Here is a 17,475-nt window from a genome sequence, read left to right on the forward strand (position 1 = left end):
TGAAAGTGCCATGGGCTGCCAAAAGAACCAACAGATCTTTGTTGGAAGAAGTGCAGCCAGAGTGCTCCTTGGAGGACAGGATGGCCAAACTTAGTCTTTCATACTTTGCACATATTGTCAGGAGGGATTAATCATTGGACAGGGATATCATGTTTTGTAAGGTGAGGGTCAGAGAAAAAGAGGAAGCCCCCCAGCAAGATGGATTGACAAAGTGGGATCATCAGTGGACTGAAGGGTGCCAACAGTAGTGAGGTTGGCCCAGGACCGGGCAGTGTTTTGTTCTGTTGTGCATAGGGTCACTATGAGTTGGTACCTAACTACAACTGAGTTTTATAATTTTATGGCTATAAAAGTTCTCAAACATAGGAATGTGCATTTTAACTAATGTAAAAGTCACTTTAAAGCTCACTTAAATCTTGATGCAGATCAGAAAGAGCCCTACTACATTGAATATATTGTACCAGAACCCTTAATATGTTAAGTCTTCCAGCCATTTTGGAAATTTGCTGCAAATGAGATAAAATTGACATACAGACTTATATCCCTGGTAATTGTGTTTAAACAGAGAGCTTTGACTTATATTTTTATACTTTGGTGGTAGTGGTTATGTGCCGTGGAGTCGGTTCCGGCTCATAGCAACCCTATACAGGGTTTCCGAGGGTATAAATCTTTACAGAAGCACAAAGCCTCATCTTTCTCCCGAGGAACAGCTGGTAGTTTTATACTGGCGACCTTGAAGTTAGCAGCCCGATTTGTAACCACAACGCTACCAGAGCTCCTATATACTTTACCCAAGTATAATAGATCATGTCATAACAGGCCCTAAGTGATGAAGTTTTAAATGATTTTATATTTAAGAATGGAATGACAAATGCATTGAATATTACATGTAGTTATTTAACAATTTAGTAAAATTGTTGTATTTTTAAAATTGACAACCTTTAAAAGTTTAAATCTTAGTATCAACTTAAAGGGCTATTCTTTGGAAACTTGTTCCTACTCCTGACTCACCCAGACCATTCTTCTTCTTCCACCACCTACCTTTAGATAACCAGCTTTATTGTAAACTTTGAAAGCATCTGGTCTATATTTCTTGATGTGAATTCAAGCCAGTAGAATTAGACATTTCGTTTTGCCTACTTTGTTACCCAGAAGTTAGCAATGGAATTCATACTGCTGCCTGCAGACACCACTATTCCTCTGTCGGTTTATCTACTGGGGTGCCTTGGGTGCGGCTATGATTCTAGAAGCTCTGCCACTTGCATTTTAAGTGCTAGCGGGATTATCCAAGGTACACAGGTTTCAGATGAGTTTCCAAACTAAGACAGACTAGGAAGAAGGAGAGACGGACTACTTCTGATATTTAGTCACTGACAACCTTACGAATAGCAGTAGAATACTGTCAGTGCCAGAATATTGGATACCGCAAATACTGTGACTAGCACTGGAAAATGAGCCCCTCAGGTTGGAAGGCATTAGAAAATGTGACCCAGGAAGAGCTGCCTCCTCCAAATAGAGTTGACTGTGATGATGTAAATGGAGTAAAGCTTTGGGACCTTTATTTGCTGATGGGGCACAATTCAAAATGGAGAGAAACAGCTGTAAACATCCATTAATAATCATAACATGGACTCTACAATGTATGAATCAAGGAAAATTAGAAACGATCAAACATGAAATGGAACATACACTCTTACTGATGAAGACCAAAGATCACAGCCTTTGGTACTGGTTGCACCTTAGTGTAAAGAAAACAAAATTCCTCGCCACTGGACCAATAAATAACATCAAGATAAATAGAGAAAAGACTGAAATTGTTAAAGACTTCATTTTGCTTGGATCAACCATCAACACTCATGGAAGCAGCAGTGAAGGAATCATACGATGTATTTGTTAGACAAATTTGTTGCACAGGACCTCTTTAAAGTTTTCAAGAGCAAAGATGTCAGTTTAAGGAGTAGGATGTGCTTGACACAAGCCATAGTAATTTCAATAACCTCATATACATGTGAAAGTTGGGCAATGAATAAGGAAGCCCATAAAAAAAGTGATATATTTGAGTTATGGTGTTGGAGGAGAGTATAAAAAGTACCATGGACTGTCCAAAGAACAAACCAATCTGTGTTGGAAGAAGTACAGCCAGAATGCTCGCTAGAAGCCAGGATTGCCAGACTTCTGAACCTTGTGTCACCTCTGTATAAATTCCCAATACCCCATAATTATCTGCCTCATTCATCATTTTTATGTTCATTGTGGAAAATGGTAGCTTGCTGATCCAGACTGTTCGTGATGTTATAGGACTCAGTGTTGCCGACGATGTGATTGTGAACTTTACCCGGGATGAATGGGCTATGCTGAATTTTTCTCAGAGGAAACTCTGTAAAGATGTGATGATGGAAACATTCAGGAGCTTGTACTCTGGTAAGAATGGCTACATTTTCCTTATTAATTCTTTGTGTTTGTTTTTGGCTTTAACAATAAGCAATTTATTCTCTCACAGTTTCGGAGTCTAGACGTCCAAATTCAGAGTGTTGGTTTTTGGAGAAGGAAAAGGTCCTTGTCGCCTTTCAGAATGTGTCGGCCCAGTATTTCTAGGAGCTCTCCTTGCATCCTGCCATCAGTCTTCCCCTGGATCTAGGAGTTTCACAGGGCACGTACCACAGGTCCGAAACAAGCACTCCATTCCCAGTTCTATCTTGGTGGTTCTTCTGGGCTCTTTCTTTGTTCAAGTTTCTCTCCTGTCTCTTGTAGGATAAAAAGTATTGAATGCCACACCCTTGGGAATCTCCAGGGTGGTAGTTGGATTAAGGGTGGAGTATGTGGCGCTGTAAGATAAGCACTGGACTGCTAAAGACAAGTTCAACAGTTCAAACCCACCAGTCACTCACTGTAAACCCTACACAAGATCACCATGCGTCGGAACCGACTTGTTATTCCCTTCCCCTCCCCCTTCATGTGTATTGCCACCCCCCCAGCACCCAAACTATCTTGTGTCTATTCCCTACCCTGTTCTCCATCTTCCCCTCACCCCATCCCCCACATCCTGGTAACCAGCAAAGAATCTCCTTCTCCTCCTTTAGTCTGGGTTCTTTTTCTTAGTCTTTTACAGTAGTGGTCCTAGGCAATATTTCCTCTTTTGCGACTGACTAATATCAGTCAACATAATGTCCTCAAGGTTCATCCATGTTATGTGGTAGTTTTCAGCTTCCTTGTTGTTCTTCAAGGTAGCAGAATATGCCACTGTGTGTATGTGCCGTGGTTTGTTTATCCATTCTTCAGCTGTTGGGCACTTAGGCTGTCTCCATCTTTTTTTGCTATTGTAAATAGTAAGAGCTATTTTTCATATTGACGATTTCTCTTGTGACTGAAAGCTTTGAGGTTCTTTATATGGAACATTGGCATCAAGTGTCAGTTTGGGGTAAAGAGATTTCTAGTTGGAACCTTGTTAGAGTTTTAATTTACTTATAAATTAGAAGGGATTGTTTTGCTGAAAATAAACTCACATCTGTGCTTCTCTTGAGGCCTTGGAGACACAAGTAATGGTTAAAACGTCAGGAAAAATTTATTTCTTTGCTTTCCATCCTGATCTGCCTTTCACCATAAATATGTCAGTCTCTCAATTCTTCTTACTGAAAATAAAGGAAAGATTGTAAGCCAGTAAGAATAAGATTTACCCAGAACTACAGTATCAGTGAGCATCAGGAGACAAGAACTGTTAGAAACACTAAACCTGTTGGGACTGAATTACATTTGAATAAATCAACTAAAAAAAAAATCATGTCTTTTGTTTTGAGGATTCTAAACTTTCACAAATACCTGAGCTGACATTAAAAATTTTTTATCAATCCTTTCATGGTTTGTGTTTGTGGGAAAACAACTCCTCAATTTACTCTTTTAAATATTGTTGTTGTTATTATGTGCCTTGGAGTTGGTTCTGACTCATAGCGACCCTGTACAGGTTTTCCAAGGCTGTACATCTTTACAGAAGCAGAAAGCCTCATCTTTCTCCCACAGAACAGCTGGTAGTTTCGAACTGCTGTCCCTGAGGTTTGCAGCCCGATTCATAACCACTATGCTACCAGAGCTCCTTTTAAATATTAGCTGTATACATATACATATCTGTTTTTACAATACTTTTCTCCTGTGTGCTGCTAGTTACATTCTGCTAAATGTCACTATCACTCTCAATTATCATGAAATTATTTCTTAATAAGTTTTTAACCCTTCTGAAAATTACCACGCTCCTGGAACATCCAAATGTCACAAAGTTCTTCTTTATCTGCCTTACTCATTTTAAAAATTCCTTTCTGCTTTGTTTTATATTTTGAAACTTCATTTAAAATATTGGGTCAGTTTTTCAACAGGATAATATCACACAAAAGTTATCCGTGAAGAATGACGGCTGGTCCTACCTAATAGAAGTCTGTGAACTCCATAGGCTGCGTGAAGATCAGCACGACCCAGGGGAGTGTATGAAGTGAGTATCATTTACATTAACCAGACACGAGCACTGTCTCTGGAGTGGGCATTTGGATATTTTGACGTTTCCCTGTGGGAGTATATAAAGGCAGTTCTAAAATGGTGTGTTCATGTGATTTTACAATACGGCATTTCTATATATATGAATCACATATTATTTGTGGCATATTTCACTGGTACCAATTATTCGTTCTGCTGTGCATCAGGTTGCTATGGGTCGGTACCGACTCGATGGCACCTAACAATAACAACACTTATCTGAAAGCGTCATTTCTTAGAAGGAAGGACCTTGTGGTTTCATCTTCTATGAGATCATTCAAACTATACAGCGTTACAGAACTTAGGGCAGAAAATATGAGAATCCTTAAAAAAGTTCATGGAAAAAAGGAACTAAAAAAAGATAAATGGAATTTTTCCATGAATTTTTTGAAGCCCTCTCGTATATATGTGTACGTATATACATACACTATGTGTGATAATTGTGAAATAGTATCACATTTAATTCTATCAATTTGCTACATATTTTTAACAGAAGATATATGGTCAAAAGCCTCTATGAAAGTAAAGAAGGTAAAATAAAGAACAATATAGACGGTAATCAGTGTGGAAAAACTTTCTACTGGATTGCATAGCTTAATAGTCTCAAAGGAACTCCTACTAGAGAAGAGCTGTCTGAATGTTGTGAGTATGGAAAAGCCTTCATGGACCACACAGTTAAGCATCACATCAGATCTTACACTGGATACAAACCTTATCAGTATAAGAAATGTGAAGAAGACAGCAGTTGCCCTTTTTACCTAAAACCTCATATGAGAACACTTAATGGAGAAAAACTTTGTAAATATAAGAATTCTGGCAAAGCTTGTAGTTGTCCCTTACCTCTCACTAAACATAGAGGAAAACAATGTGGAAAGAAGCATTATGAATGCACAGAATGTGGAAAAACCTTTGGTCGTTCCTCACACCTTACAAGACATATAAGAACTCACAGTGGAGAGAGACCTTATGAATGTAAGGAATGTGGGAAATTTTTTACTAGTTCTTCAAGCCTCACTAGACATGCAAGTTCTCATAGTGGGCAGAGATCTTTTGAATGTAAGGAATGTGGGAAATCCTTTAAGCATTTTTCAAGCCTCACTAGTCATGTAATATCTCACAATGAACAGAAGCCTTATGAATGTAAGGAATGTGGGAAATCCTTTGCTAGTTTTTCAAATCTCACTAGACATGTAAGTTCTCATAGTGGGGAGAGACCTTTTAAATGTAAGGAGTGTGGGAAATCCTTTAAGCATTTTTCAAACCTCCCTAGTCATGTAATATCTCACAGTGAACAAAAGCCTTATGAATGTAAGGAATGTGGGAAATCCTTTGCTAGTTTTTCAAACCTCACTAGACATGCAAGTTCTCATAGTGGGGAGAGACCTTTTGAATGTAAGGAGTGTGGGAAATCCTTAGTCATTTTTCAGGCCTCACTAGACATGTTAGTTCTCACAGTGAGGAAAGGCCTTATGAATGTAAGGAGTGTGGAAAATTCTTTATTGCTTCCTCACAACTCAGTACACATACAAGATCTCACAGTGGAGACAGGTCTTATAATTGTAAGGAATGTGGAAAAGCATTTCTTTATTCCTCACACGTCATTACACATATGAGAACTCACAATGGAGACAGGCCTTTTGAATGCAAGGAATGTGGAAAAGCATTTGGCTGTTCCTCACACCTTCTAAGACATAGAAGAACTCACAGGGGAGAGAGGCCTTTTGAATGTAAGGAATGTGGAAAAGCATTTGGCTGTTCCTCACATCTTGCTACACATGAGGACTCACAGTGGAGAGAGAGCTTATGAATGTAAGCAGTGTGGGAAATCTTTTCATCACTTTTCACACCTCAGAAAACATGTATTTTCTCACAGTGGAGAGAAGCCCCATGAATGCAAGGAATGTGGAAAATCGTTTAGTGTTTCCTCTGACCTCACTATACATAATAGAACTCACATTGGAGAGAGGCCTTATGAATGTTTGGAATGTGGGAAAGCCTTTACTCGTTCCTCATATCTCATTGCACATGTAAGAACTCACAGTGGAGAGAGACCTTATGAATGTTTAGTATGTGGGAAAGCTTTTAGTCGATCCGATCACCTGATTACACATCAGAGATCTCACACTGGAGAGAGGCCTTATGAATGTAGGAAGTGTGGGAAAATCTTTAGTTGTTCCTCACTCCTCAATAGACAAGTAAGTTCTCACAGTGGAGAAGAGACTTACTGATTGATAAAGGAATGTCTGGAGGTCTTCAGTTGTTCTTCATCCTTTGTAACACATCTGAGGAGGAATACTGCTGAGAAACAATATACATACATTAAGTAGCTTTCATCCTTTAGTTTTCCTCAAACCTGGAAAAAAGATATATGGAAGAAAGCCAGATAATGTGAAAATTTTTCTTTTTGTTCCAACTTTCTATAATATTCACACATATAGAAAGGCTTCCTTATTTCAGTAACAAAATGTGTGAAAAATAACACAGGATAAGCATCATGGAAAGGTAACCCACAAAGAATACATTGTAGATTTATCCTGACAATGTAAGGGATAATGAAAGACTTCTATGTCCCAAGTCCCTCAGGACACCTATAAGACCTAGAGGTCTTGAACCACAGAGGATTGAGAAACGGATGTTTTTATGTGGTGTGGGAGGAATCTTATTACAAATGTGAAATTGTCACTGCCTTATCCCTGTGTGCATTAATTTCTACTTTTTATTTTCTGTTAAACATGTAAAGGTGATAAATAGGCCTTCTAAGTTTTCTTTAAACTCAAGGACATGAATTTTGATAAGCATCATTTCCATTTGGTTCATTTATATAAAAATTCTTTCAATAGAATGTTTAATCAACGCTTGAAGTATGTAGGTTCTTTTCCTCAACTATGTCAAGTTTTAGCTTTTTTTTTTCTTTTTGAGTAGAGAGCAGTATATTCTCATTGTAGAAAAATTTATTTTAACTGAAAAATATATGTAAAAATATTGAGAATGTCATCATTCTTGGTATTGTTTTATTTTTCATTACTACAAATTAATGGGTTTACTGTAATCTGGATTATACTGAATGCTTAGTGTATTAGTGTATATTTTGTCATTGCATATCTTTTCTTTTCCCTGTCTGATATCATGGTGCATGGTTTACTGATATAGACTGCATAGAAAAATTTAACCGAAAATCATTCCCTCTTGGAAATGGTGTAACAATCAGGAACTTGCGTGAGTGATTGACACTTATTTTGGGACCCTAGGTGATGATGCTTCCTTCATCTGAACCCCAACATAAACTAGTGATGTGTGTGTGTCCGCTACCCCACCACCACACACACATAGTCTGTGCTCATTCCCACAGTCCCAAAGTACTTCTTTTCGTAATTTTTGATCATCCAAGATTGTGTACTGGACCAGAAGTTGAGGATTCAGTTCCTTGGCTGCTGCTCACCTGATGTATACATCTAAGGCAGGCTTTAAACAATATAGATCCTGTGCTGATGTTGTTCATACTGAGTACCATGTAGTCGGTTCTAACATATTAGGTAAAACAGAGGAAACATTGTCTAGTCATATGCTAGCCTCACAATAATATTTATGTTTGAAACCGTTGTTGCGTCTTGTCAAGGCACTTCCTCTTTTGGTAGACTTACAAAATTTTGTTCTCTAACTTGTGTTAGTTTATTTTCAGCTCAACCTGAAATTACATATGAGCAATTGATTGTCTGTTCCACAGTTGGCCCATGGCCTTGTTTTGGCTGATGATATTAAGCTTCTCCATTGTCTCCTCCTACTGATGTAGTCAATATACTTTTTTTTTTTTTTAGGAGGAAGTAAAAAGAGTTTTACTGGGAAATAGCAGTTCCAGTTTGGAGTACAAAGTGAAAGTACAGGGTTCTATACCATTCTGAAGAAGCAGTTGTATACATGGTTTCAGCATAACAGACACTACAGGCATTAAAACAAAAACCAAGCAATTCTTTCTTCATATTGGTGAGTCTATTTGTTTTCTTTTTTTAGTTGTTATTGTGAGATTTACATGAGAGAACATCAGCTTTACACTCATCCTTGCTTTGTGACCTAACACATGGTCAATTCTGGAGAATGTTCTATGTGCACTGGAGAAGAAAATATATTGTGCTGTTGTTGGGTTGAATGCACTGTACACGTCTATGAGGTCAAGTTGGTTGAATGTGCTGTTTAGTTTCTTTCTGGTTCTCTCACTTTTAGAAAGTGGCTTATTAAAATCTCCCACTGTAATTGTAGATTTATCTATTTGTTTCTTCAGTTGTAGTAAGGCTTGCTTCATATATCTTGGTGCTTTTTCATTGGGAGTGTAGACATATATTATGGTTATGTCATCTTGCTTAGTCAGTGCTTTGATCATGAGATAGTGTCCTTCTTTGTCTCTTATGCTAGTCTTTGTCTTAAAGTTTACTTCAGAGATTAGAATTGCCACTCCTGCTTGTTTATTGTTGCAATTAGTTTGGTATATTTTTTCCATCCTTTAACTTTTAGTCTGTTTTGGTCTTTGTGTGTAAGGTGCATCCCTTACAGGCAGTATATTGAAGGGTCTTGTTTTCTTATCCAATCTGCCACTCTTTGTCTCTTCACTGGTGCATTCACTCCATTGACATTCAATGTAATTATCAATGTTCTTGTTGTTGTCAGGTGCCATTGAGTTGGAACCAAGTCATAGCGACCCCATGCACAGCAGAATGAAATAATGTCCGATCCTGGGCCAACCTCACTACCGCCGCCACACTTGACGCCATCAATGATGTCACCTGCTGATCCATCTCGTTGGGGGTCTTCCTCTTTTTCTCTGACCCTCCATCTTACCCAGCATGACATCCTTCTCCAGCGACTGTTCTCTCCAGACAATGTGTCCAAAGTATGAGAGACGAAGCCTAGCCGTCTTGGCCTCCAAGGAGCACTCTGGTTGCACTTCTTCCAAAACAGATCTATTGGTTCTTTTGGCAGTCCATGGCACTTTCGGTATTCTCCAACACCACAACTCAAAGGCATCAATTCTTCTACGATCTTCCTTATTCACTGTCCAGCTTTCGCATCCATATGAGGTTATTGAAAATACCATGGCTTGGGTCAGGCGTACCTTAGTCCTCAAGCTGACATCTCTGCTCTTCAATACTTTAAAAAGTTCCTGTGCAGCAGATTTGCCCAATGCAATACGTCGTCTGATCTCTTGACTGCTGCTTCCGCGAGTGTTGATAGTTGATCCAAGAAGAATGAAGTCCTTGACAACCTCAATCTCTTCTCCATTGATAAGAATGCTGTTTATTGGTCCAGTGGTGAGCATTTTTTTTTTCTTTACATTGAGTTGTAATCCATACATAAGGCTGTGCTCTTTGATATTCATCAGTAAATATTTTAAGTCCTCTTCACTTTCAGCAAGCAAGGTTGTATCTTCTGCATAGCTCAGGTTGTTAATGAGTCTTCCTCCAATCCTGATGCCACGTTTTCCTTCATAGAACCCAGCTTCTCGTATTATTTGCTCAGCATACATATTGAACAAGAATGGTGAAAGAACACAACCCTGTTGCACACCTTTCCCAATTTTAAAACATTGAGTGTTCCCATGCTGTGTTCGAACAACTGCCTCTTGGTCCAGGTACAGATTTCTCAGGAGTACAATTAAGTGTTCTGGAATACTCATACTTCTCAATGTTGTCCATAGCTTGTCATGATCCACACAATCAAAAGCCTTTGCGTAGTCAATAAAGCATAGGGTAAACATCCTTCTGATATTCTCTGCTTTCAGCCAAGATTCATTGGACATCTGCAATGATATCTCTCATTCCACGGCCTCTTCTGAATCCAGCTTGAACCTCTGGAAGTTCTCTGTCAATGTATGATTGTAGCCGTTTCTGTATTATCTTGAACAAAACTTCACTCGCTTGAGATATCAAAGCGATTGTCCAATGATTTCCACATTCCGTTGGGTCACCTCTCTTTGGAATGGGCACAAATATGGATCTCTTCTAATCAGTCGGCCGGATAGTTGTCTTCCAAATTTCTTGGCAGAGATGAGTGAGTGCCTCTTGTGCCACCTACGTAGTGGTTACGAATCGGGATGCGAACCTTAGGGTCACCGGTTCGAAACTACCAGCCTCTCCGCGGGAGAAAGATGAGGCTTTCTACTCCCATAAGGATTTACACCCTCAGAAACCCTGTACAGGGTCGCTATGGGTCGGAACCGACTCGACGGCACTTAACAACAACAGAGAAAACTAAAGTAATTATCAATAGGTATGAATTAATTGCTGCCACTATATTAATTTTTTGGTTGTGCTATTCGTTCCTTTGTTCTGCATGCCTTCTTGTGCTGAGTTTGTGTTTTTTGTGCTCTTTCTTGTTGATTTCTTCTTAGTTTTCATGTTTGCTTGTTCTTGGAAGTTCATTTTCATAGTAAGTTGTGAAGTATTAACTTTCTTTGGGGTTACATTATAGTCTATTAAACTTTTCTCTCCATTTAAAAGAATACCATAGTGGTTACGAGTCTGGCTGCCAACCTCAAGGTTGGCAGTTCAAAACTACCAGCAGTTCCACAGGCGAAACATGAGGCATTCTGCTCCCGTAAAGATTTACAGCCTCGGAAACCCTGTGCAGGGTCACTATGAGTCAGAACCAACTCCAGGGTACTCAACAACAACAACAGTTGTATGCTGTAATCTACCTGACATCCTCACCACCTGGACCTCTGTTCCTATATTTATCCCTTCTTTGATAATGATATTATTTTGATATTGTTAATATTATTTTGATCTTCGATTGACCTCATAGCTCCTTTGAATTTGTTGTAGTTTTATTCTGTTCTGGACTCTGCTCTCTGTCCTCTGAGTTTGAGGTGGTGTTGCCACACCTGTCAATCTCTGGTTGTTATCTGTTCTTGTTGGTTTTCAGTCCAAATAACTCCCTTTAGGATGTTTTGAAGTGCTAGATTGGTATTGACAAAATCTCTTAGATTATGTTAATCCTGGAATGTTTTGATTGCACCATCGTATTTCATTGACAGTTTTGCTGAATAGATTCTTGGTTGGCAGTTTTTTTCTATTATGGTTTTGTATATGTCTTCTTTCCTGCATGGTTTCTGCTGAGAAGTCAGAGCTTAATCTGATTTGTTACCTTTGTAAGTTACACTTCTTTTTTCCTTGGCTGCTTTTAGGATTCTCTCCTTGTCTTTGATTTTGGAGAGCTTGATTATTGTATGTTTTGGTGACTTTCTTTTGGAGTCTATCCTTCCTGGGGTATGTTTGGCATCTTGAATGTTTATCTTCTCATCTTTCAAGATGTTATGGAAATTTTCTTCCAGAAGCTCTTCAACTATCTCCTCTGTGGACTTCTATGACTCTATGAGTTCGGAATGCCAATAATTCTTAAGTTGTTCCTTTTCATGTTATCTAGCATGAATCTCAGACTCTCTTCAGGTTTTTTTATCCTTTTTTCTGCTTGCTCTTCTATCTTAACAGTATTGAGAGATTTGTCTTCCAGCTCACTAGTTCTGGCTTCCATCACTTCAGTTCTGCTCCTTTCCCCTTTCAATGTATTGTCCATTTCTCATATTTTTAAAATTAATTATCTGGACCTCTTTGCAGGTTTTGAATTGTTTCCAATGGTATATCAGTCTTACTTGATTGCCCCTGTAGTACTTTCCTGATGCCTTTAATTCCCCATTCCTGCATTATAGCTAAGGATAAGACTTCAAATATAATACTGAATAGGAGTGGTGACAAAGAGCATCTTTTGTCTAGTTTCTGTTCACAAAGGGAATGCTTTCAGTTTCTCTCCATTGAGAGTAATGTTGGCTGTTGTTTAAGTTGTGTATGTGCTCTTTATTATGTTGAGGAATTTCCCTTCAATTCCTACTTCGTTAAGCGATTTTTCCAAGACTTGATGTTGGATTTTGTCAAATGCCTTTTCTGCATCATTTGATATGATCATGTAGTTCTTTTCCTTTTTAAAATTATTTTTTATTTATATGGTGTTACATGTTGATTGTTTTTCTAATATTGAATTATCCTTGCATCCCTGGAATGAATCCCACATGTTCTTGATGTATTTTATTATTTTTTTAATAGATGTTTTTTAATTTTATTGGCTAGGATTTTGTTGAGATTTTTTATATCTATGGTCAGGAGGGATATTGATCTAAATTTTTCTTTTTTAGAGATGTCATTGCCTGGTTTGGTATGAGACTTATGTATTTGTCAGTTTTCCATCCTTTTCTATTTTCTTGAAGAGTTTGAGTAAAATTGGTGTCAGTTCTTCTCTGAATGTTTGATAAAATTCACCAGTGAAGTCATCTAGGCCTGGACTTTCTGTAGTTGGGCATTTTTAAAATGACCTGATTAATTTCTTCTTTTGTTATAGGTCTGTTCATGTTTATCACTTCACTCTGTGTTAGTTTTAGTATGTGTCAGTTTTCTAAAAATGTATGCTTGAGGTTAGCAGCCGATTTGTAACCACTACGCTGCCATAGCTCCTTGTTCTTCTAGCTTACTAGTATTGAAAGATTTATCTTCAAGCTCACTAATTCTGGATTCTGTTTATTCAAATGGACTCCTTTGCCCTTTCAGTGTATTGTCCATTTCTAATCTCTTAGTTTTAATCGTCTCGATTTCTGTTTGCAGGTTTTGTATCGTCTCTAATTCTTCTTATGTTTTACTAGTTTGTGTAGTGTTTTTCTGAATTCTTCCTTGTTTTTCTCTATATGTCAGTCATTTGGAAGTACCAAAATATCATACTGCTGAATTCTTTTCAGGTAGTTCCAGTGCCTTTTTATCCTCAAAAACAATTTCTAATTCTGCCTCTTGGTCAGTTTTTTTTTAGCTATTCTGTCTTGTTTCTTCATGTGAACAGCAACTACCTGCTGCTTTCCAGGCATAGTGATTTTTCGTATTTGTAGTATGGTGATGTATGTATCTTGGTATAGTTTTAGGCACTCACCAACTGCCTCCTGGTGGGTGTGATCAGGAGATGACCTTGTGTGCCATGTTCTGTTTGCTGTTCTTGCAATTCAGTTAGTTTAGGGTAAATTTAGCTGGCACTGATTATTTTCATTGATCTGGTGTATAGCAGATACACCAACACTAGCTCAATTGGTGGGGCTAAAGAGAGTGTGTCTGTAGGTGGGCTGTATGGCTGCAGTTTCTGTCTCTTTGGGCCACAGATAGCTTGTGCAACATGAGTATGTTTTCTTGCCTCTGTTGCTGCTCACAAGTTTAAGATGGCTGCAGCAGGTCCAGTCAGCTGCTGCCACACCTCAGCAGTCACCTCCTCTTATGCCACGTCTGGCCAGCTGTCTCACAGTAAGCATTAGATCCACTTCTCTATCCCTTCTTCTGAAGCTCAGCATTCTTGGACTAGCACCTGCATCTGTCTCATACAGTTTTCCGTATCCTTGCCTGCAGAGGGTCTGTAGTCTTTCTGCCTGGTCTGCCAACTTGCTCCCTGCACTATTGTTGCATGTTGAATGAATGTTTGCTCAATTTCTTCATCATTTGCCTTGGTGGTTGCTGTATGGATTTGCATAACAGTCGTATTAACTGGTCTTCATTGTAGGTGTGTAGGTATTATCACTGACAGCATTGTATTTCAAGATAAATCTTGATATGTTCTTTTTGATGATTATTATGATAACCAATCCTCTTGTATTTGTCCTTCCTAACATAATAAACTATATGATTGTCCTATTCAAAGTTGCCAGTATCCGTCCATTTCAGCTCATTAATGCCTGGGAGAGCAATCTTTATGTGTTCCATTTCATATTTAATGACTTTTACTTTTCCTAGATTCATAAGTCGTACATTCCACATTCTGGTTATTGATGGATGTTTGTAGCTGTTTTTCCTCATTTTGAGTTGTGTCCCATCAGTATATGAGGATCCTGAGAGCTTTTCTTTATCCACATTATTAAGGTTAATGTTTCTTTTAGGATGCAACTCTTCTCTAGTCATATTTGAGTCTCTTCCTACATGAGATGTTCATATACCAGCACTATATCAGAAAATACTCCCCTTCTATTCATCAGATTTCCTGTGGCTAATCGTTTGAACTGCAGGGTCAGTGGTTCATGCTCATCAGCCACTTCTCAGAAACCCTATACAGGGTTGCTTTGGGTCAGAACTGACTCGATGGCACTTAACAACAACAAATGTCTCAGAAGTAAGTAGTCTTCAAGTTCCTTCTTCCTAGAATGTCATTGGAAGCTCTACTGGAACCTCTACCCTGAATGACTCTGCTGGGATTTGGAATATAGGTGGTATAGCTTCTAGCTTCACAGCAACATGCAAGCTACCACAGTATGACAAACTGACAGATGAGTGGTAGCAGAGGACTTTTTTTCTGGTTGTTGTTGTTTAGTGCTGTTGAGTCAGTTCTGACCCATAGTGACCCTATATAAGGTTTCCAAGGAGTGGCTGGTGAGCTTGAGTCACCGATCTTGTGGTACAAATTGACCTTACAGTCCAGCACATTAACCCACAGTGCCACATGGTCTCTGTAAATTTGCCTATTCTTGTTATTTCAAGTAAATGAGATCATGGACTATTTTTCATTTTGTAATTCTTTCACTGACTAATGATTTTGAAGTCCATCTATGTTGTACAACGCATCGAGACTTCATTTTCTTTTTTTTAATGGCTGAGTTGTATTCTGCTGTATGTAGATAATGTGATTTCTGTCTCTGTTCATTTTTGGATGGACTATTTTCCTATTCTTAGTTTAGAAGTTCCACTGAAACTTTCCACATTGGTGACTCTGTAAATATTGGAAATCATGATGGAATGCCTTTTAGGAGCATATTAAGTGCAAGTGAGTTAGTTCTGACTCAGTAGCAACTCTGTATAGGGTTTCCAAGGCATGGCTTGTGGGGTTGAACAACCAACCTTGCCATTAACAGTCCAGGGCTTATCCTATAGCACCACACCAGGACTCCTAGCAACTTGAAAATCAACATAGTAGTGGTATTTTGTTGTACCATTATGTTTATTCTTTTCTGCTTACATTTAAAGTTTTTTTTTTCATTTTGATATTACAACAAAATGTGTAAAATATCTGGATTTAGAAAATCAAAAGGGAAGAACACGCTCAGCATTTCTCAACCTGAGGGAACTGAAGAAAAATTCAAGCCTTGACTTTTGTTATTGAAGGATTCTCTGGGCAAATTACTGAATGATGCATTAAGCATAAAAAGAAGGTGGAAGGAATACACAGAGTCACTGTACCAAAAGGAAATGGTCGATGTTCAGCCATTTCAGGAGGTAACGTAATCAAGAGCCATGATAACTGAAGGAAGAATTCCAAGGTGCATTGAAGGAAGTGGCAAAGAACAAGGTACCAGGAATTGATGGAATAAAAATTGAAACAGTCTCTCACTCATCTATGCCAATAAATTTGGAAGACAACTATTTGGCCAACTGATTGGAAGAGATCTGTATTTGACAGTAGTGATGTTGGCCCAGGATCGGGCAGTGTTTCGTTCTGCTGTACATAAGGTCGCTATGGGTTGGTACTGACTCAGTGACACTTAACAACAACAGCAAAGAGAAGAGACCCAACAGAATGTGGAAATCATTGGGCAATCTCTTTGATGTCCCATGCGAGTAAAGTTTTACTAACGGTAATACAGAAATGGCTGCAACCATACATTGACAGAGAACTTCCAGAGGTTCAAGCTGGATTCTGAAGAGGACATGGAATGAGGGATATCATTGCTGACGTCAGATCTTGGCTAAAAGTACAGAATGCCATACCAGAAATACGTTTACCTATGCTTTATTGACTACACAAAGGCTTTCAATTGTGTCACTCATGATAAGCTATGGACAACATTGCGAAATATGAGTATTCCAGAATACTTAATTGTGCTCCTGAGGAACCTGCACATAGACCAAGAGGCAGTTGTTCGAAGAGAACATGGGAACACTGAATGGTTTAAAATTTAAAAAGGTGTGCACCGGGGTTGTATTCTTTGACCATACTTATTCAACCTGTAGGCTGAGCAAATAATCTGAGAAACTGGGTTATATGAAGAAAAACGGTGGCATCAGGATTGGAGGAAGTTTCATTAAGAATCTGTAATATACAGATGCTACAACCTTGCTTGCTGAAAGTGAAAAGATTTAAAATACTGATGAAGATCAAACAATAGCATTCAGTATGGATTGCATCTCGATGTAAAGAAAACAAAAATCCTCACCTCTAGACCAATAAACAACATTCTTATCAACAGAGAAAAGATTGAAGTTGTCAAAGACTTCATCTTGCTTGGATCAACCATCAACACTCATGGAAGCAGTAGTCAAGAAAGCAAAGGACGTATTGCATTAGGCAAATCTGCACAGGACCTTTCTTAAGTGAAGAGCAAAAATGTCAGCTTGAGGTCTAAGGTGCACCTGCCCCATGCCATTGTATTTTCAATAGCTTCATATGCATGCGAAAGTTGGACAGTGAATAAGGAAGACTGTAAAGGACTTGATGCACTTGAGTTATGGTGTTGGAGGAGAATATTGAATGTACCATTGGCTTCCAAAAGAACAAACAGACCTGTGTTGGAAGAAGTACAGCCAGAGTGCTCCTTGGAGGCCAGAATGGCTAGACTTCATGTCTCATACTTAGGACATATTGTTAGGAGGGATTAATCACTGGAGAGGAATTTCATGTTTTGTAAGGTGAGGGTCAGAGAAAAAGAGGAAGACCCCCAGCGAGATGGATTGGTAGAGTAGCAGCATCGATGGGCTCAGGCGTGTTAACAATTGTGAGGTTAGCTCAGGACTGGGCAGGGTTGTTCTGTTATACATAGGGTTGGTATGAGTTGGTACCAACTCAGTGGCACCTAACAACAACAACAAATAATTTTGAATTATGAAGGTAAATCAAAAATGCTGCTACATTGTTGTTAAGTGCTGTCAAGTTAGTTCTGATACATAGTGACCCTGAATGTGGTTT

This window comes from Chrysochloris asiatica, unplaced genomic scaffold (assembly GCF_000296735.1).
Source record: "Chrysochloris asiatica unplaced genomic scaffold, ChrAsi1.0 scaffold00518, whole genome shotgun sequence".
Taxonomy (NCBI): domain Eukaryota; kingdom Metazoa; phylum Chordata; class Mammalia; order Afrosoricida; family Chrysochloridae; genus Chrysochloris; species Chrysochloris asiatica.